This window comes from Stenella coeruleoalba (genome assembly GCF_951394435.1).
Source record: "Stenella coeruleoalba genome assembly, chromosome: 8".
Classification (NCBI taxonomy): Eukaryota; Metazoa; Chordata; class Mammalia; order Artiodactyla; family Delphinidae; genus Stenella; species Stenella coeruleoalba.
Genome location: NC_137154.1, coordinates 74727692 through 74750674, shown reverse-complemented (window position 1 = coordinate 74750674; position 22983 = coordinate 74727692).

The window sequence follows — 22983 nt, the reverse complement described above, 5'->3', positions numbered from 1 at the left end:
TGGGACAACATTAAAGGCAACAACACTCACATTATAGGGTTCCCAGAAGAAGAAGAGAGAGAGAAAGGACCCGAGAAAATACTTGAAGAGATTATAGTCGAAAACTTCCCTAATATGGGAAAGCAAATAGCCACTCAAGTCCAGGAATCGCAGACAGCCAGGCAGGATAAACCCAAAGAGAAACATGCTGAGACACATTGTAATCAAAATGACAAAAATTAAAGACAAAGAAAAATTATTGAAAACAACAAGGGAAAAATGGCGTATAACATACAAGGAAATTCCCATAAGGTTAACAGCTGATTTCTCAGCAGAAACGTCACAGGTTAGAAGGGAGTGTCACGATATATTGAAAGCAATGAAAGGGAAGAACCTACAACCAAGATTACTCTACCCAGCAAGGATTTCATTCAGATTTGATGGAGAAAACAAAAGCTTTACAGGCAAGCAAAAGCTAAGAGAATTCAGCACCACCAAACCAGCTATACACCAAATGCTAAAGGAACTTCTCTGAGTAGAAAACACAAGATAAGAAAAGGACCTACAAAAACAAACCCATAAGCCTACCTGGCGCTTTGGTGGGGATAATGGAAGACTCTGGGAGGGCTCATGCCAAAAAGTACTTCCCAGAACTTCTGCTAACAGTGTTCTTGTCCCCACCATGAGCCACAGCCATCCCCCGCCTCTGCAGGAGACCCTCCAACACTAGCAGGCGGAAGATGGCGGAAGAGTAAGACGCGGAGATCACCTTCCTCCCCACAGATACACCAGAAATACATCTACACGTGGAACAACTCCTACAGAACACCTACTGAAGGCTGGCAGAAGACCTCAGACCTCCCAAAAGGCAAGAAACTCCCCACGTACCTGGGTAGGGCAAAAAAAAAAGAAAAAACAGAGACAAAAGAATAGGGACGGCACCTGCACCAGTGGGAGGGAGCTGTGAAGGAGGAAAGGTTTCCACACACTAGGAAGCCACTTCGCGGGCGGAGACTGCGGGAGGCGGAGGGGGGAGCTTTGAAGCTGCGGAGGAGTGCACAGCAACGGGTGCGGAGGGCAAAGCGGGGAGATTCCCGCACAGAGGATCGGTGCCGACCGGCACTCACCAGCCCGAGAGGCTTGTCTGCTCACCCGCCGGGGCGGGCGGGGCTGCGAGCTGAGGCCGGAGCGCAGGGAGAGGACTGGGGTTGGCGGCTTGAACATAGCCTGAAGGGGTTAGTGCACCACAGCTAGCCGGGAGGGAGTCCGGGGAAAAGCCTGCACCTGCCGAAGAGGCAGGAGACTTTTCCTTCCCTCTTTGTTTCCTGGGGCGTGAGGAGAGGGGTTTAAGAACGCTGCTTAAAGGAGCTCCAGAGACGGGCGCGAGCCGCGGCTAAAAGCGCGAACCCCAGAGACGGGCGCGAGCCGCGGCTGAAAGCGCGGACTCCAGAGACGGGCGCAAGCCGCGGCTGAAAGCGCGGAATCCAGAGACGGGCGCGAGCCGCGGCTGAAAGCGCGGAATCCAGAGACGGGCGCGAGCCGAGGCTGAAAGCGCGGAATCCAGAGACGCGCGCAAGCTGCGGCTAAAAGCGCGGACCCCAGAGGCGGGCGGGAGACGTTAAGGATGCTGCTGCCGCCACCGAGGGGCCTGTGTGCGAGCACAGGTCACTCTCCACACCCCTCTTCCGCGGAGCCTGTGCAGCCCGCCACTGCCAGGTTCCCGGGATCCAGGGACAACTTCCCCGGGAGAGCGCACAGCGCACCTCAGGCTGGTGCAAAGTCACGCCGGCCTTTGCCACCGCAGGCCCGCCCCACACTCTGTGCCCCTCCGTCCCTGCCGGCCTGAGTGCGCCAGAGCCCCCAATCAGCGGCTCTTTTAACCCCATCCTGTCTGAGCAAAAAACAGACGCCCTCCAGCGATCTACACGCAGTGGCAGGGCCAAATCCAAAGCTTAGCCCTGGGAGCTGTGAGAACAAAGAAGAGAAAGGGAAATCTCTCCCAGCAGCCTCAGAAGCAACGGATTAAAGCTCCACAATCAACTTGATATACCCTGCATCTGTGGAATACCTGAATAGACAACCAATCATCCCAAATTAAGGAAGTGGACTTTAGGAGCAAGATCTATGATTTTTTCCCCTTTCCTCTTTTTGTGAATGTGTATGTGTATGCTTCTGTGTGAGATCTTGTCTGTATAGTCTTGCTTCCACCATTTGTCCTAGGGTTCTATCCGTCCATGTTTTTTTTTAATTTTTTTTAATAATTAATTTTAATAACGTTATTATACTTTACCTTCGTTCTTTCTTTCTTTCTTTCTTTCTTTCCGTCCTTCCTTCCCTCCTTTAGACAACGAATCATCCCAAATTGAGGAGGTGGTCTCTGACAGCAAGATTTAGGATTTTTCCCCATTTACCTCTTTTAGTGAGGGTGTATGTGTATTTCTGTGTAAGATTTTGTCTGTATAGCTTTGCTTCCAACATTTGTCCTAAGGTTCCTTCCGTCCCTTTTTTTTTTTTCTAAATAAGAATTTTTTAACTCAATAACTTTATTATACTTTATTTTATTTTTACTGTATCTTCTTTCTTTCTGTCTTTTTTCCTTCTTTCCCTCCTTCCTTCCTTCCTCCCTCCCTCCCTCCCTCCTTTCTTTCCTTCTTGCCTTTCCTTCTTTGCTTCTTTCTTTCTTTCTTCCTTCCTTCCTACCCTCCCTTCCTTCTTTCTTTCCTCATACTTCTACTAATTCCCTCTACTTTTTCTCCCTTTTATCCTGAGCCGTGTGGATGAAAAGCTTTTGGTGCTCCAGCCAGGAGGCAGGGCTCTGCCTCTGAGGTAGGAGAGCCAACTTCAGGACACTGATCAACAAGAGACCTCCCAGCTCCACATAATATCAAATGGCGAAAATCTCCCAGAGACCTCCATCTTAACACCAGCACCCAGCTTCACTCAACGACCAGCAAGCCACAGTGCTGGAAAACCTATGCCAAACAACTAGCAAAACAGGAACACAACCCCACCCATTAGCAGAAAGGCTGCCTAAAATCATAATAAGGCCACAGACACCCCCAAACACACCACCAGACGTGAACCTGCCCACTAGAGAGACAAGATCCAGCCTCATCCACCACAACACAGGCACTAGTCCCCTCCACCAGGAAGCCTACACAACCCACTGAACCAACCTTAGCCACTGGAGACAGACATCAAAAACAGGAGGAACTACGAACCTGCAGCCTGCAAAAAGGAGACCCCAAACACAGTAAGATAAGCAAAATGAGAAGACAGAAAAACACACAGCAGATAAAGGAGCAAGATAAAAATGCACCAGACCTAACAAATGAAGAGGAAATAGGCAGTCTACCTGAAAGAGAATTCAGAATAATGATAGTAAGGTTGATCCGAAATCTTGGAGATAAATGGACAATAGATTGGACAAAATGCAAGAATCAGTTAACAAGGACCTAGAAGAACTAAAGATGAAACAAGCAACGATGAACAACACAATAAATGAAATTAAAAGTACTCTAGATGGGATCAATAGCAGAATAACTGAGGCAGAAGAACGGATAAGTGACCTGGAAGATAAAATAGTGGAAATAACTACTGCAGAGCAGAATAAAGAAAAAAGAATGAAAAGAACTGAGGACAGTCTCAGAGACCTCTGGGACAACATTAAACGCACCAACATTCGAATTATAGGGGTTCCAGAAGAAGAAGAGAAAAAGAAAGGGACTGAGAAAATATTTGAAGAGATTATAGTTGAAAACTTCCCTAATATGGGAAAGGAAATAGTTAATCAAGTCCAGGAAGCACAGAGAGTCCCATACAAGATAAATACAAGGAGAAATACGCCAAGACACATATTAATCAAACTGTCAAAAATTAAATACAAAGAAAGCATATTAAAAGCAGCAAGGGAAAAACAACAAATAACACATAAGGGAATCCCCATAAGGTTAACAGCTGATCTCTCAGCAGAAACCCTACAAGCCAGAAGGGAGTGGCAGGACATACTGAAAGTGATGAAGGAGAAAAACATGCAGCCAAGACTACTCTACCCAGCAAGGATCTCATTCAGATTTGATGGAGAAATGAAAACCTTTACAGACAAGCAAAAGCTGAGAGAGTTCAGCACCACCAAACCAGCTTTACAACAAATGCTAAAGGATATTCTCTAGGCAAGAAACACAAGAGAAGGAAAAGACCTATAATAATGAACCCAAAACAATTTAGAAAACGGGAATAGGAACATACATATCGATAATTACCTTAAATGTAAATGGACTAAATGCTCCCACCAAAAGACACAGATTAGCTGAATGCATACAAAAACAAGACCCTTATATATGCTGTCTACAAGAGACACACTTCAGACCTAGAGACACATACAGACTGAAAGTAAGGGGATGGAAAAAGATATTCCATGCAAATGGAAGCCAAAAGAAAGCTGGAGTAGCAATTCTCATATCAGACAAAATAGACTTTAAAATAAGGACTATTAAAAGAGACAAAGAAGGACACTACATAATGATCAAGGGATCGATCCAAGAAGAAGATATAACAATTGTAAATATTTATGCACCCAACATAGGAGCACCACAATACATAAGGCAAATACTAACAGCCATAAAAGGGGAAATCGACAGTAACACATTCATAGTAGGGGACTTTAACTCCCCACTTTCACCCATGGACAGATCATCCAAAATGAAAATAAATAAGGAAACACAAGCTTTAAATGATACGTTAAACAAGATGGACTTAATTGATATTTATAGGACACTCCATCCAAAAACAACAGTATACACATTTTTCTCAAGTGCTCGTGGAACATTCTCCAGGATAGATTATATCTTAGGTCACAAATCAAGCCTTGGTAAATTTAAGAAAATTGAAATTGTATCAAGTATCTTTTCTGACCACAACGCCATGAGACTAGATATCAATTACAGGAAAAGATCTGTAAAAAATACAAACACATGGAGGCTAAACAATACACTACTTAATAATGAAGAGATCACTGAAGAAATCAAAGAGGAAATCAAAAAATACCTAGAAGCAAATGACAATGGAGACACAACGACCCAAAACCTGTGGGATGCAGCAAAAGCAGTTCTAAGGGGGAAGTTTATAGCAATACAAGCCCACCTTAAGAAGCAGGAAACATCTCGAATAAACAACCTAACCTTGCATCTCAAGCAATTAGAGAAAGAAGAACAAAAAAACCCCAAAGCTAGCAGAAGGAAAGAAATCATAAAAATCAGATCAGAAATAAATGAAAAAGAAATGAAGGAAACAATAGCAAAGATCAATAAAACTAAAAGCTGGTTCTTTGAGAAGATAAACAAAATAGATAAACCACTAGCCAGACTCATCAAGAAAAAAAGGGAGAAGACTCAAATCAATAGAATTAGAAATGAAAAAGGAGAGGTAACAACTGACACTGCAGAGATAAAAGAGATCATGAGAGATTACTACAAGCAACTCTATGCCAATAAAATGGACAATCTGGAAGAAATGGACAAATTCTTAGAAATGCACAACCTGCCAAGACTGAATCAGGAAGAAATAGAAAATATGAACAGACCAATCACAAGCACTGAAATTGAAACTGTGATTAAAAATCTTCCAACAAAGAAAAGCCCAGGACCAGATGGCTTCACAGGCGAATTCTATCAAACATTTAGAGAAGAGCTAACACCTATCCTTCCCAAACTCTTCCAAAATATAGCAGAGGGAGGACCACTCCCAAACTCCTTCTACGAGGCCAACATCACCTTGATACCAAAACCAGACAAGGATGTCACAAAGAAAGAAAACTATAGGCCAATATCACTGATGAACATAGATGCAAAAATCCTCAACAAAATACTAGCAAACAGAATCCAACAGCACGTTAAAAGGATCATACACCATGATCAAGTGGGGTTTATTCCAGGAATGCAAGGATTCTTCAATATACGCAAATCTATCAATGTGATAAACCATATTAACAAATTGAAGGAGAAAAACCATATGATCATCTCAATAGATGCAGAGAAAGCTTTTGACATAATTCAACACCCATGTATGATAAAAACCCTCCAGAAAGTAGGCATAGAGGGAACTTTCCTCAACATAATAAAGGCCATATATGACAAACCCACAGCCAACATCATCCTCAATGGTGAAAAACTGAAAGCATTTCCACTAAGATCAGGAACAAGACAAGGTTGCCCACTCTCACCACTATTATTCAACATTGTTTTGGAAGTTTTAGCCACAGCAATCAGAGAAGAAAAGGAAATAAAAGGAATCCAAATCAGAAAAGAAGAAGTAAAGCTGTCACTGTTTGCAGATGACATGATCCTATACATAGAGAACCCTAAAGATGCTACCAGAAAACTACTAGAGCTAATCAATGAATTTGGTAAAGTGGCAGGACACAAAATTAATGCACAGAAATCTCTGGCATTCCTATATACTAATGATGAAAAATCTGAAAGTGAAATCAAGAAAACACTCCCATTTACCATTGCAAAAAAAAGAATAAAATATCTAGGAATAAACCTACCTAAGGAGACAAAAGACCTGTATGCAGAAAATTATAAGACACTGATGAAAGAAATTAAAGATGATACAAATAGATGGAGAGATATACCATGTTCTTGGATTGGAAGAATCAACATTGTGAAAATGACTCTACTACCCAAAGCAATCTATAGATTCAATGCAATCCCTATCAAACTACCACTGGAATTTTTCACAGAACTAGAACAAAAAATTTCACAATTTGTATGGAAACACAAAAGACCCCGAATAGCCAAAGCAATCTTGAGAAGGAAAGAGGGAACTGGAGGAATCAGGCTCCCTGACTTCAGACTATACTACAAAGCTACAGTTATCAAGATGGTATGGTACTGGCACAAAAACAGAAAGATAGATCAATGGAACAGGATAGAAAGCCCAGAGATAAACCCATGCACATATGGACACCTTATCTTTGATAAAGGTGGCAGTAATGTACAATGGAGAAAGGACAGCCTCTTCAAATAAGTGGTGCTGGGAAAACTGGACAGGTACATGTAAAAGTATGAGATTAGATCACTCCCTAACACCATACACAAAAATAAGCTCAAAATGGATTAAAGACCTAAATGTAAGGCCAGAAACTATCAAACTCTTAGAGGAAAACATAGGCAGAAAACTCTATGCCATAAATCACAGCAAGATCCTTTCTGACCCACCTCCTAGAGTAATGGAAATAAAAACAAAAATAAACAAATGGGACCTAATGAAACTTAAAAGCTTTTGCACAGCAAAGGAAACCATAAACAAGACCAAAAGACAACCCTCAGAATGGAAGAAAATATTTGCAAATGAAGCAACCGACAAAGGATTAATTCCAAAATTTACAAGCAGCTCATGCAGCTCAATAACAAGAAAACAAACAACCCAATCCAAAAATGGGCAGAAGACCTAAATAGACATTTCTCCAAAGAAGATATACAGACTGCCAACAAACACATGAAAGAATGCTCAACATCATTAATCATTAGAGAAATGCAAATCAAAACTACAATGAGATATCATCTCACACCAGTCAGAACGGCCATCATCAAAAAATCTAGAAACAATAAATGCTGGAGAGGGTGTGGAGAAAAGGGAACACTCTTGCACTGCTGGTGGGAATGTGAATTGGTTCAGCCACTATGGAGAACAGTATGGAGGTTCCTTAAAAAACTACAAATAGAACTACCATATGACTCAGCAATCCCACTACTGGGCATATACCCTGAGAAAACCATAATTCAAAAAGAGTCATGTACCAAAATGTTCATTGCAGCTCTATTTACAATAGCCCGGAGATGGAAACAACCTAAGTGCCCGTCATCAGATGAATGGATAAAGAAGATGTGGCACATATATACAATGGAATATTACTCAGCCATAAAAAGAAACGAAATTGAGCTATTTGTAATGAGGTGGATAGACCTAGAGTCTGTCATACAGAGTGAAGTAATTCAGAAAGAAAAAGACAAATACCGTATGCTAACACATATATATGGAATTTAAGAAAAAAAATGTCATGAAGAACCTAGGGGTAAAGCAGGAATAAAGACGCAGACCTCCTAGAGAACGGACTTGAGGTTATGGGGAGGGGGAAGGGTGAGCTGTGACAGGGCGAGAGAGAGTCATGGGCATATACACACTAACAAACGTAGTAAGGTAGATAGCTAGTGGGAAGCAGCCACATGGCACAGGGATATTGGCTCGGTGCTTTGTGACAGCCTGGAGGGGTGGGATAGGGAGGGTGGGAGGGAGGGAGACGCAACAGGGAAGACATATGGGAACATATGTTATGTATGACTGATTCACTTTGTTATAAAGCAGAAACTAACACACATTGTAAAGCAATTATACCCCAATAAAGATGTTAAAAAAAACCCATAACAATTAAGAAAATGATAATAGGAACATACATATTGATAATTACCTTAAATGTGCATGGATTAAATGCTCCAACCAAAAGACATAGACTGGCTGAATGGTTAAAAAGCAAGACACATATATATGCAACAGGAGACCCTCTTCAGACCTAGGGACACATACAGACTGAAAGTGAGGGGATGGAAAAAGATATTCCATGCAAATGGAAATCAAAAGAAAGCTGGAGTAACAATACTCATATCAGATAAAATAGACTTTAAAATAAAGAATGTTACAAGATGCATAATGATCAAGGAGGCAATCAAAGAAGAATATATAGCAATTATAAATATATATGCACACAACATAGGAGCACCTCAGTACATAAGGCAACTGCTAACAGCTGTAAAAGAGGAAATTTACAGTAACACAATAATAGTGGGGGACATAACACCTCACATAAACCAATGAACAGATCATCCAGACAGAAAATTAATAAGGAAACACAATCTTTAAATGACACAATAGATTAGATAGATTTAATTGACATTTATAGGACATTCCATCCAAACAACAGATTACACTTTCCTCTCAAGTGCACATGGAACATTCTCCAGGATAGACCACATCTTGGGTCAAATATCAAGATCAGTAAATTTAAGAAAATTGAAATCATATCAAGCATCTTTTCTGACCACAAAGTTATGAGATTAGAAATCAATTACAGGGAAAAAAATTTAAAAAACACAAACATGTGGAGGCTAAACAATATGTTACTAAATAGCCAAGAGATCACTGAAGAAATCAAAGAGGAAATCAAAAAATACCTAGAGACAAATGACAATGAAAACACGATGATCCAAAACCTATGGGATGCAGCAAAAGCAGTTCTAAGAGGGAAGTTTACAGCAATATAAGCCTACCAAAAGAAACAAGAAAAATCTCAAATAAAAAATCTAACCTTACACCTAAAGGAAGTAGAGAAAGAAGAACAAACAAAACCCAAACTTAGTAGAAGGAAAGAAATCATAAAGATCAGAGCAGAAATAAATGAAATATAAAAAAAGAAAACAATAGCAAAGATCAAAAATAATAAAGCTGGTTCCTTGAGAAGAAAAACAAAATTGATAAACCTTTAGTCAGACTCATCAAGTAAAAGAGGGAGAGGACTCATATCAATAAAATTAGAAATGAAAAAGGAGAAGTTACAACAGACACTGCAGAAATACATAACATCATAAGAGACTACTAAAGCAACTCTACCCAATGAAATGGACAACCTGGAAGTAATGGACAATTTCTTAGAAAGGTATAACCTTCCAAGAAATGAGGAAGAAACAGAAAATATGAACAGACCAATCACAAGTAATGAAATTGAAACTGCGATTAAAATCTTCCAACAAACAAAAGTCCAGAACTAGATGCCTTCACAGGTGAATTCTATTAAACATTTAGAGAAGAGATAACACCCATCATTCTCAAACTCTTCCAAAAAAGTGCAGAGGAAAGAACACTCCCAAACTCATTCTATGAGGCCACCATCACCCTGATACCAAAACAAGACAACGATACTACAAAAAAAGAAAATTACAGACCAAAATCTCTCATGAATATAGATGCAAAAACCCTCAACAAATGCTAGCAAACAGAATCCAACAACACATTAAAAGGATCATACAACATGATCAAGTGGGATTTATCTCACGGATGCAAGGATTCTTCAATATACACAAATCAATCAATGTGATACACCATATTAACAACTTGAAGAAGAAAAACCAGAGGATCATCTCAATAGACGAAGAAAAACTTTTGACAAAATTCAACACCCATTTATAAGAAAAACTCGTCAGAAAATGGGCATAGAGGGAAGCTACCTCAACATAATAAAAGCTATATATGAAAAACCCACAGCAAACATGATTCTCAATGGTGAAAAACTGAAAGCATTTCCTCTAAGATCAAGAATGAGACAAGGAAGTCCATCAGAGAAGAAAAAGAAATACAAATTGGAAAAGTAGAAATAAAACTGTCACTGTCTACAGATGACATGATACTATACATAGAGAATCCTAAAGAGGCCACGAGAAAAATACTAGAGCTAATCAATGAATTTGGTAGAGTTGCAGGATACAAAATTAATGCACAGAAAGCTCTTGCATTCCTATTCACTAATAATGAAAAATCTGAAAGAGAAATAAGGAAACAATCCCATTTACTTTTGCAACAAAAAGAATAAAATACCTAGGAATAAACCTACCTAGGGAGACAAAAGACCTGTATGCAGAAAACTATAAGACACTGATGAAAGAAATTAAAGATGATACCAACAGATGGAGAGATATACCATGTTCTTGGATTGGAAGAATCAATATTGTGAAAATGACTATACTACCCAAAGCAATCTACAGATTCATTGCAATCCCAATCAAACTACCAATGGCCTTTTTTACAGAACTAGAACAAGAAATCTTAAAATTTGTTTGGAGACACAAAAGACCCCGATTAGCCAAAGTAGTCTTGAGGGAAGACAACAGAGCTGGAGGAATCAGTCTCCCAGATTTCAGAGTATATTACAAAGCTACAGTAATCAAGACAATATGGTACTGGGACAAAAACAGAAACATAGATAAATGGAATGGGATAAAAAGGCCAGAGATAAACACATGCACCTATGGTCAACTAATCTATGACAAAGGAGGCAAGGATATACAATGGAGAAAATACAGTCTCTTCAATAAGTGGTGCTGGGAGAACTGGACAGCTACATGTAAAAGAATGAGATTAGAACACTCCTTAACACCATAAACAAAAATAAACTCAAAATGGATTAGAGACCTAAACATAAGACCGGACACTATAAAACTCTGAGAGGAAAACATAGGAAGAACTCTCTTTGACATAAATCACAGCAAGACCTTTTTTAATCCATGTCATAGAGTTATGGAAATAAAAACAAAAGTAAACAAATGGGACCTAGTGAAACTTAAAAGTTTTTTTCACAGCAAAAGAAACTGCAAATAAGATGAAAAGCCAACCCTCAGAATGGGAGATAATATTTGAAAATGAATCAACAGACAAAGGATTAATCTCCAACATATATAAATAACACATGCAGCTGGATATTAAAGAAACAAAGAACCCAATCAAAAAATGGGCAGAAGACCTAAATAGACATTTCTCCAAAGAAGACATACAGATGGAGAAAAGCACATGAAAAGCTGCTCAACATCACTAATTGTTAGAGAAATACAAATCAAAATTACAATGAGGTATCACCTTACACCAGTTAAAATGGGCATCATCAGAAAATCTACAAACAATAAATTCTGTAGAGGGTGTGGAGAAAAGGGAACCCTCTTACACTGTTGGTGGGAATGTAAATTGATACAGCCACTGTGGAGAACAGTATGGAGGTTCCTTAAAAAGCTACAAATAGAACTACCATATGACCCAGCAATCCCACTACTGGGCATATACCCTGAGAAAACCATAATTCAAAAAGAGTCATGTACCAAAATGTTCATTGCAGCTCTATTTACAATAGCCCAGAGATGGAAACAACCTAAGTGTCCATCATCGGATGAATGGATAAAGAAGATGTGGCACATATATACAATGGAATATTACTCAGCCATAAAAAGAGACGAAATTGAGCTATTTGTAATGAGGTGGATAGACCTAGAGTCTGTCATACAGAGTGAAGTAAGTCAGAAAGAGAGAGACAAATACCGTATGCTAACACATATATATGGAATTAAAAAAAAAAAATGTCATGAAAAACCTAGGGGTGAAACAGGAATAAAGACACAGACTTACTAGAGAATGGACTTGAGGCTATGGGGAGGGGGAAGTGTAAACGGTGACAAAGCGATAAAGAGGCATGGACATATATACACTACCAAACGTAAGGTAGATAGCTAGTGGGAAGCAGCCGCATAGCACAGGGAGATCAGCTCGGTGCTTTGTGACCGCCTGGAGGGGTGGGATAGGGAGGGTGGGAGGGAGGGAGACGCAAGCGGGAAGAGATATAGGAATATATGTATATATATAACTGATTCATTTTGTTGTGAAGCTGAAACTAACATACCATTGTAAAGCAATTATACTCCAATAAAGATGTTAAAAAATAAATAAATAAATAAATAAAAGGAAAAAAAAAAAAAGGAAAAAAAAAAAAAAAAAAGAAACAAAGAACCCAATCAAAAAATGGGCAGAAGACCTAAATAGACATTTCTCCAAAGAAGACATACAGATGGAGAAAAGCACATGAAAAGCTGCTCAACATCACTAATTGTTAGAGAAATACAAATCAAAATTACAATGAGGTATCACCTTACACCAGTTAAAATGGGCATCATCAGAAAATCTACAAACAATAAATTCTGTAGAGGGTGTGGAGAAAAGGGAACCCTCTTGCACTGTTAATGGGAATGTAAATTGATACAGCCACTATGGAGAACAGTATGGAGGTTCCTTAAAAAACTAAAAATAGAATTACCATATGACCCAGCAATCCCACTACCTGGCATGTACCCAGAGAAAACCATATTTCAAAAAGACACTAGCGTCCCAATGTTCATTGCAGCACTATTTACAATAGCCAGTTCATGGAAGCAACCTAAATGCCCATGGACAGATGAAAGGATAAAGAAAATGTGGTACATATATACAATGGAATATTACTCAGCCATAAAAAGGAACGAAATTGCATCATTTGTAGAGATGTGGATGAATCTAGAGACCTTCAAACAGAGTGAAGTAAGTCAGAAAGAGAAAACCAAATACCATATATTAATGCATATATGTGGAACCTAGAAAAATGGTACAGATGAACTGGTTTGCAGGGCAGAAATAGAGACAAAGTTATAGAGAACAAATGTATGGACACCAAGGGGGGAAAGTGGTGGTGGGTGGTGATGGTGGTAGGATTAATTGGGAGATTGGGTTTGACATATATACACTAATATGTATAAAATAGGTAACTAATAAGAACCTGCTGTATAAAAAGTAAGTAAAATAAAATTTTAAAATTAAAAAAAATTCTTAAATTGTCAAAACAACATGTCTAACATAAATAGGGGCTTTCTAAATATGTACACCATTTCCACAGCAATTTTGGGGCACCTATTATATAGGAACATGTTTCTGAAAATGAAACATATAAATAAATACTACTGTTAAGGACAAATCACTTTGTCTCTTCAGTTACTCCCTGTACCTTTTAGGGTTTCTCTTGGAAAAAAAAAGAGATTTAAAAATGATTCTTTTTAGTGAAGCTATGTACTATGTTGAAACAAACTTGCCTTATGTTATTTCTTAGCACAGACTTCAAATGTTGTGAGAAAACTTGGATTATACTAAAGTCTTCTGAGAATAGCAAAGAAAATTAAAAGTTATGCATCTTAAAAAAAAAAAGCTATGCATCTTACTTTCTGTTTCATAGAACCAGAGGAAATGATTTAAATGATTTAGCTTACCTGCAGTATAAAATATAATGTGATACCTTGTTTCATAAACAATAGCTTCCAAACCTCAAATCACTAGACTAAAGTAGATTTACTATGCTAACTTAAGCATGGAATATAGCCAGTTTCCGTAATATTATTTTAGGAATGGCAAAGTATTTCCAAAAGAATGACTACTATCTATTGTTTTATCAGAAATATGCTGGATGACAAATAGGACACTCATGTTGCATCAAAATGTATTTTTCAAATTTTCTTCTGACATTGGAGAGAAAATCAAGGCTGTGGAGCAAATGCACCATATACTCCTAATCCTGCCTCATTCATTACCTTCTTTGATGAGCTAATTTTAAAATTAAGCAAATTAAACCATTTGTCTCTTCATCTAAAATTGTATATACCTGGGGTTGGGACTGTAATCTTTATGATAGCCATGGAATTGAGTACATTATACACTGAATAGATAAAAAAACAACTATAATGACGATAAGAGTATTTTCTGACAAGTCTTATTTGATCTGCTTCCTTGTTTTCTGAAACAGACTTTCAGTTCTTTCAGTGTTATACATGCAGTTTACAATTAGTAAAACAATCTGTTTTAGGCAAGTCCAAAGCAACAGCATCCCTGGGCCATATCATGCATGGGAGTTTATAATCAATGTTCAAATTCCAATTCCCTCCTTTTCAAAATTACTTCAAGAAACCACTCTTTCCATAAATCACATTTCTTAGTGTCTGTCAACTCTCCTATAGATGGAATTCATGTCATTCAATTTATAATCTTAAGAAATATACAAGTTAGAAGAGTCTCCTCAGTGTTTTGAAAATTATTATATCATTCTATGTAATAATGGTATTCATTGAAGATCAAATATTGGACTTGATGACTTCAGCAATACTCTATTTTTTTCTTGTTTCTAAATATATGTCTTTATTTATTCCTTAACCCTTCTTGGGACCTGGGTAACTTTTTAAAAATTAATTTTTATTGGAGTATAGTTGATTTACAATGTTGTGTTAGTTTCTGCTGTACAGCAAAGTAAATCGGTTATATACATATACCCACTCTTTTTAAGATTCTATTTCCATATAGGTCATTAGAGAGTACTGAGTAGAGTTCCCTGTGCAATACAGTAGGTTCTTATTAGTTACCTATTTTATATATAGTAGTGTGACTGTGTCAATCCCAATCTCCCAATTTATCCCTCCTCACTCCCCTATTCCCCCCCTTGGTAACCATAAATTTGTTTTCTACGTCTGTGACTCTCTTTCTGTTTTGTAGATAGGTTCATTTGTACCATATTTTTAGATTCCACATATAAGAGATATAATACTATATTTTTCTTTCTCTGTCTGACCTGCTTCACTCAGTATGAGAATCTCTAGGTCCATCCATGTCACTGAAAATGGTATTATTTCCTTCTATTTTTATGGCTGACTAATATTCCATTGTATATCTGTACCACATCTTTATATATTCCTCTGTTGATGGACATTTAGGTTGTTTCCATGTCCTGGCTATTGTAAATGGTGCTACAATGAACATTGGGGTACATGTATCTTTTTGAATTACGGTTACCTCCAGATGTATGGAAACACAAAAGACCCTGACTAGCTAAAGCAATCTTGAGAAAGAAAAACAAGAGCTGGAGGAATCAGACTCCCTGACGTCAGACCATACTACAAAGCTACAGTAATCAAAACAGTATGATACTGGCAGAAAAACAGAAATATAGATAAATGGAACAGGATAGAAAGTCCAGAGATAAACCCATGCACCTCTGGTCACCAAATCTATGACAAAGGAGACAAGAATATACAATGGAGAAAAGACAGACTCTTCAATAAGTGGTGCTGGGAAAGCTGGACAGTTACACATAAAATAATGAAATTAGAACATTCTCTGTCACCATATGCAAAAATAAACTCAAAATGGATTAAAGACCTAAACGTAAGACCGATACTATAAAAGTCTTAGAGGAAAACATAGGCAGAACACTCTTTGTCATAAATTGCAGCAAGATCTTTTTGGATCCACCTCCTAGAGTAATGAAAATTAAAAACAAAAATAAACAAATGGGACCTAATGAAACTTCAAAGCTTTTGCACAGCAAAGAAAACCATTAAAAAAACAAAAAGACAACCCATAGAATGGGAGAACATATTTGCAGATGAAGCGACTGACAAGGGATTAACCCCCAAGATATACAAACACCTCATGCAGCTCAATATATATATATATATATATATATAAAATACAAACAACCCAATCAAAAAATGGGCAGAACACCTGAATAGATATTTCTTCAAAGAAGACCAAGAGGCACAAGTAAAGATGCTCAATATCACTAATTATTAGAGAAATGCAAATCAAAACTACAATGAGGTTATCACCTCACACCAGACAGAAGAGGCATTATCAAAAAAATCTACAAGCAGGAGACTACAGGTGGTGGAGCGGAGGAAGCTTCATAGCCACAGAGGAGAGCTCAGCAACAGAGGTGAGGAGGGCAAAACAGAGAGATCTCTGCACAGAGGATCGGTGCCGACCAGCACTCACCACCCCGAGAGGCTTGTCTTCTCACCCACCAGGACGGGTGTGTGCTGGGAGAGGAGACTCAGGCTTCAGTCAGATCCTAGGGAAAGGATTGGGGTTGGCTGAATGAACACAGCCTGAAGGGGACTAGTGAGCCACAGCTAGCCGGGAGGGAGTCCTGGAAAAAGTCTAGAGCTGCCAGAGAGACAAGAGACTTTTTCTTGCCTCTTTGTTTCCTGGTGCACGAGGAAAGGGGATTAAGAGCGCCACTTAAAGGATTTTCAGAGACGGGCATGAGCCACAGCTATCAGCGTGGACCACAGAGACAGGCATAAGACATTAAGGCTGCTGCTGCAGCCACTAAGAAGCCTGTGTGCAAGCACAGGTCACTATCTACACCTCCCCTCCCGGGAGACTGCAGCCTGCCAATGCCAGGGTCCCGGGATCCAGGGACAACTTCCCCAGGAGAACACACAGCACACCTCAGGCTGATGCAGTGTCATGCCAGCCTCTGCCACTGCAGACTTACCCCGAACTCTGTACCCCTCTCTACCCCCAGGCCTTAGTGATCCAGAGCCCCCGAATCAGCGGCTCTTTAAACCCTGTCCTGACTGAGCGAAGAACAGATGCCCTCAGGCGGCCTACACGTAGAGGCGGGTCCAAATCCAAAGCTGAACCCCAGGAGCTGTGCAAGAAAACAAGAGAAAGGGAAATCTATCCCAGCAACCTCAGGAGTACCGGATTAAATCTCCACAATCAATGTGAGGTACGCTGCATCTGTTTAATACCTGAATAGAGAGCAAATCATCCCAAATTGAGGAGGTGGACTTTGGGAGCAAAGATATATATTTTTCTCTTTTTCTTTTTTTGTGAGTGTGTATGTGTACGCTTCTGTGTGTGATTTTGTCTGTATAGCTTTGCTTTCACCATTTGTCCAAGGATTCTGTCTGAATGTTTTGTTTTTTCTAGTATAGATTTTAGCACTTGTTACCATTGGTAGATTTGTTTTTTGGTTTGGTTGCTCTCTACTTTCTTTTCTTTTTTTATTACATTTAAATTTGTTTTAATAATTATTTTTTATTTTAATAACTGTATTTTATTTTATTATATTTTATTTATCTTTTTCTTTCTTCTTTTTTCTCCCTTTTATTCTGAGCCATGTGGATGACAGGCTCTTGGTGCTCCAGCCAGGCGTCAGGGCTGTGCCTCTGAGGTAGGAGAGCCATGTTCAGGACACTGCTCCACAAAAGACCTCCCACTTCCACATAACATCTAAAGGTGAAAATCTCCCAGAGATCTCCATCTCAATGCCAAGACCCAGCTCCACTCAACCACCAGCAAGCTCCAGTGCTGGACACCTAATGCCAAACAACTAGCAAGACAGGAACACAAACCCACCCATTAACAGAGAGGCTGCCTAAAATCATAGTAAGGCCACAGATACCCCAAAACACACCACCAGATGTGGACCTTCCCAGTAGAAAGACAAGAACCAGCCTCATCCACCAGAACACAGGCACTAGCTCCCTCCACCAGGAAGCCTACACAACAAACTGAACCAAAAACAGCCACTGGGGGCAGACACTAAAAACAATGATAACTATGAACCTGAAGCCTGCAAAAAGGAGACTCCAAACACAGTAAGTTAAACAAAATGAAAAGACACAGAAACACACAACAGATGAAGGAGCAAGGTAAAAACTGACAAGGCCTAACAAATGAAGAGGAAATAGTCAGTATACCTGAAAAAAAATTCAGAATGATAGGAAAGATGATCCAAAATCTTGGAAATAGAATGGAGAAAATACAAGAAATGTTTAACAAGGACCTAGAAAAACTAAAGAGCAAACATACAGTGATGAACTACACAATAAATGAAATTAAAAATTCTCTAGAATGGATCAATAGCAGAATAATTGAGGCAGAAGAACAGATAAGTGACCTGAAAGATAAGATAGTGGAAATAATTACTGCAGAGAAGAATAAAGAAAAAAAAGAAAGAAAAGTATTGAGAACACTCTGAGAGACCTCTCATACAACATTAAATGCACCAACATGTGAATTATAGGGGTCCCAGAAGAAGAAGAGAAAAAGAAAGGGACTGAGAAATTTGAAGGGATTAGTTGAAAACTTCCTTAATATGGGAAAGGAAATAGTTAATCAAGTCCAGGAAGCACAGAGAGTCCCATACAGGATAAATGCAAGGAGAAACATGCCAAGACACATATTAATCAAATTATCAAAAATTAAATACAAAAATATATATTAAAAGCAGAAAGGGAAAAACAAAAAATAACATACAAGGGAATCCCAATAAGGTTAACACCTGAACTTTCAGCAGAAACTCAGCAAGCCAGAAGGGAGTGGCCCAACATATTTAAAGTAATGAAGGGGAAAAGCATACAACCAAGATTACTCTACACAGCAAGGATCTCATTCAGATTTGATGGAGAAATTAAAAGTTTTACAGACAAGCAAAAACTAAGAGAATTCAGCACCACAAAACCAGCTTTATAACAAATGCTAAAGGAACTTCTCTAGGCAGGAAACACAAGAGAAGGAAACAACCTACAATTACAAACCCAAAACAATTAAGAAAATGGTAATTGGAACATACATATTGATAATTACCTTAAATATAAATGGATTAAATGCTCCAATCAAAAGATAAAGACTGGCTGAATACACACAAAAGCAAGACCTGTGTATTGCTGTCTACAAGAGACCCACTTCAGACCTAGGGACACATTCAGAGTAAAAGTGAGGGGATTGAAAAAGATATTCCATACAAATGGAAGTCAAAAGAAAGCTGGAATAGCAACTCTCATATCAGACAAAAATAGAATTTACAATAAAGACTATTACAAGAGACAAAGAAGGACACTACATAATGATCAAGGGATCAATCCAAGGAGAAGATATAACAATGGTAAATATTTCTGCACCCAATATAGGAGGACTTCAATACATAAGGCAAATACTAACAGCTATAAAAGGAGAAATCAACAGTAACACAATCATAGCAGGGGACTTTAACACCACACTTTCACCAATGGACAGATCATCCAAAATGAAAATAAATAAGGAAACACAAGCTTTAAATGATACATTACACAAGATGGATTTAATTGATATTTATAGACATTCCATTCAAAAACAACAGAATACACTTTCTTCTCAAGTGCTCATTGAACATTCTTCAGGATAGATCATGTCTTGGGTCACAAATCAAGCCTTGGTAAATTTTAGAAAATTGAAATTGTATCAAATATATTTTCTAACCACAATGCTATGAGACTAGATATCAATTACAGGAAAAAAATCTGTAAAAAAATACAAACACATGGAGGCTAAACAATACACTACTTAATAACCAAGAAATTACTTAAGAAATCAAAGACCAAATCAAAAAATACCTAGAAACAAATGACAATTAAAACATGATGACCCAACTCCTATGGGGTGCAGCAAAAGCAGTTCTAGGAGGGAAATTTATAGCAATACAATCCCATCTTAAGAAACAAGAAACATCTCAAATAAACAACTTAACCTTACCCATAAAGCAATTAGAGAAAGAAGAACAAAAAAACCCAAGTTAGCAGAAGGAAAGAAATAATAAAGATCAGATCAGAAATAAATGAAAAAGAAATGAAGGAAACTATAGCAAAGATCTATAAAACTAAAATTGGTTCTTTGAGAAGATAAACAAAATTGATAAACCATTAGCCAGACTCCTCAAGAAAAAAAGGGAGAAGACTCAAATCAATAGAATTAGAAATGAAAAAAGGAGAAGTAACAACTGACACTGCAGAAATAAAAAGGATCATGAGAGATTACTACAAACAACACTATGCCAATAAAATGGACAACCTGGAAGAAGTGGACAAATTCTTAGAAATGCACAACCTTCTGAAACTGAACCAGGAAGAAATAAAATATATGAACAGACCAAGCACAAGCACTGAAATTGAAACTGTGATTAAAAATCTTCCAACAGGGTTTTCCCTGGTGGTGAAATGGTTAAGAATTCACCTGCCAATGCAGGGGACACGGGTTTGAGCCCTCGCCTGGGTAGATCCCACAGGCCGTGGAGCAACTAAGCCCACGTACCACAACTAATGAGCCTGCACTCTGGAACCTGTGAGCCACAACTACTGAAGCCCACACAATGCAATGACGAGCAGTCCCCACTCACCGCAACTAGAGAAAGCCTGCACACAGCAATGAGGACCCAACACTGCCAAAACTAAATAATGAATAAAATAAATAAATTTATAAAGAAAATCTTCGAACTAACAAAAGCAAAAGATCAGATGGCCTAGAGGTGAATTCTATCAAACATTTAGAGAAGAGCTAACACCTATCCTTCTCAACTCTTCCAAAATATAGCAGAGTAGGAACACTCCCAAACTCATTCTACGAGGCCACCATCACCCTGATACCAAAACCAGACAAAGATGTCACAAAGAAAGAAAACTACAAGCCAATATCACTGATGAACATAGATGTAAAAATCCTCAACAAAATACTGGCAAACAGAATCCAACAGCATATTAAAAGGATCATACCCCATGATCAAGAGGGGTTTATATCAGGAATGCAAGGATTCTTCAATGCATGCAAATCAATCAATGTGACACACCATATTAAAACATTGAAGGAGAAAAACCATATGATCATCTCAATAGATGCAGAGAAAGCTTTTGACAAAATTCAACACTGATTTATGATAAAAACCCTCCAGAAAGTAGGCATAGAGGGAACTTACCTCAACATAATAAAGGCTATATATGAAAAACCACAGCAAACATCATCCTCAATGGTGAAAAACTGAAAGCATTTCCACTAAGATCAGGAACAAGACAAGGTTGCCCACTCTCACCACTATTACTCAACATAGTTTTGGAAGTTTTAGCCACAACAATCAGAGAAGAAAAATAAATAAAAAGAATCAAATTGGAAAAGAAGAAGTAAAGCTGTCACTCTTTGCAGTGGCATACATAGGGACATACATAGAGAATCCTAAAGATGCCATCAGAAAACTACTAGAGTTAATCAATGAATTTGGTAAAGTTTCAGGATACATAATTAATGCACAGATATCTCTTGCATTCCTGTACACTAAGGATGAAATATCTGAAAGAGAAATTAAGGAAACACTCCCATCTACTTTTGCAAAACAAGAATAATATACCTAGGAATAAACCTACCTAGGGAAACGAAAGACCTGTATACAAAATATTATAAAACACTGATGAAAGAAATCAAAGAAGACACAAAGATGGAGAGATATAGCATGTCCTTGGATTGGAAGAATCAATAATGTGAAAATTACTATACTACCTAAAGCAATCTACAGATTCAATGCAATCCCTATCAAATTACCAATGGCCTTTTTTAAAGAACTAGAACAAGAAAACTTAAAATTTGTTTGGAGACACAAAAGACCCCAAATAGCCAAAGCAGTCTTGAGGGAAAAAAACGGAGCTGGAGGAATCAGGCTCCCAGATTTCAGGCTATACTACAAAGCTATAGTAATCAAGACAATATGGTACTGGCACAAAAACAGACATATAGATCAATGGAACAGGATAGAAATCCCATAGATAAACCCATGAACATATGGTCACCTTATCTTTGATAAAGTAGGCAAGAACATATAGTGGGGAAAAGACAGCCTCTTCAGTAAGTGGTACTGGGAAAACTGGACAGCTACATGTAATAGAATGAAATTAAAACACTCCCTAACAGCAAACACAAAAATATAATCAAAATGCATTAAAGACCTAAATGTAAGGCCAGACACTATTAAACTCTTAGAGGAAAACATAGACGGAACACTCCATGACGTAAATCACAGCAAGATCCTTTTTGATCCACCTCCTAGAGAGATGGAAAAAAAAACAGAAATAAAGAAATGGGACCTAATGAAACTTAAAACCATTTGCACAGCAAAGGAAACCATAAACAAGACGAAAAGACAATCCTCATATTGTGAGAAAATATTTGCAAATGAAGCAATGAACAAAGGATTAATCTCCAAAATTTACAAGCAGCTCAATATCATAAAAACAAAAAACCCAATCCCAAAATGGGCAGAAGACCTATATAGACATTTCTCCAAAGAATATATACAGATTGCCAACAAACACATGAAAGAATGTTCAATGTCATTAATCATTAGAGAAATGCAAATCAAAACTTCAATGAGATATCATCTCACACCGGTCAGAATGGCCATCATCAAAAAATCTAGAAACAATAAATTCTTGAGAGGGTGTGGATAAAAGGGAACCCTCTTGCACTGTTGGTGAGAATGTAAATTGATACAGCCACTATGAAGAACAGTCTGGAGGTTCCTTAAAAAACTAAAAATAGAACTACCGTATGACCACTAGTATGAGCAATCCCACTATCGGGCACATACCCTGACAAAACCATAATTCAAAAAGAGTCTTGTACCACAATGTTCATTGCAGCTCTATTTACAATAACCAGGATATGAAAGCAACCTAAATGTCCACCAACAGATGGATGGATAAAGAAGATGTGACACATATATACAATGGAATATTACTCAGCCATAAAAAGAAATGA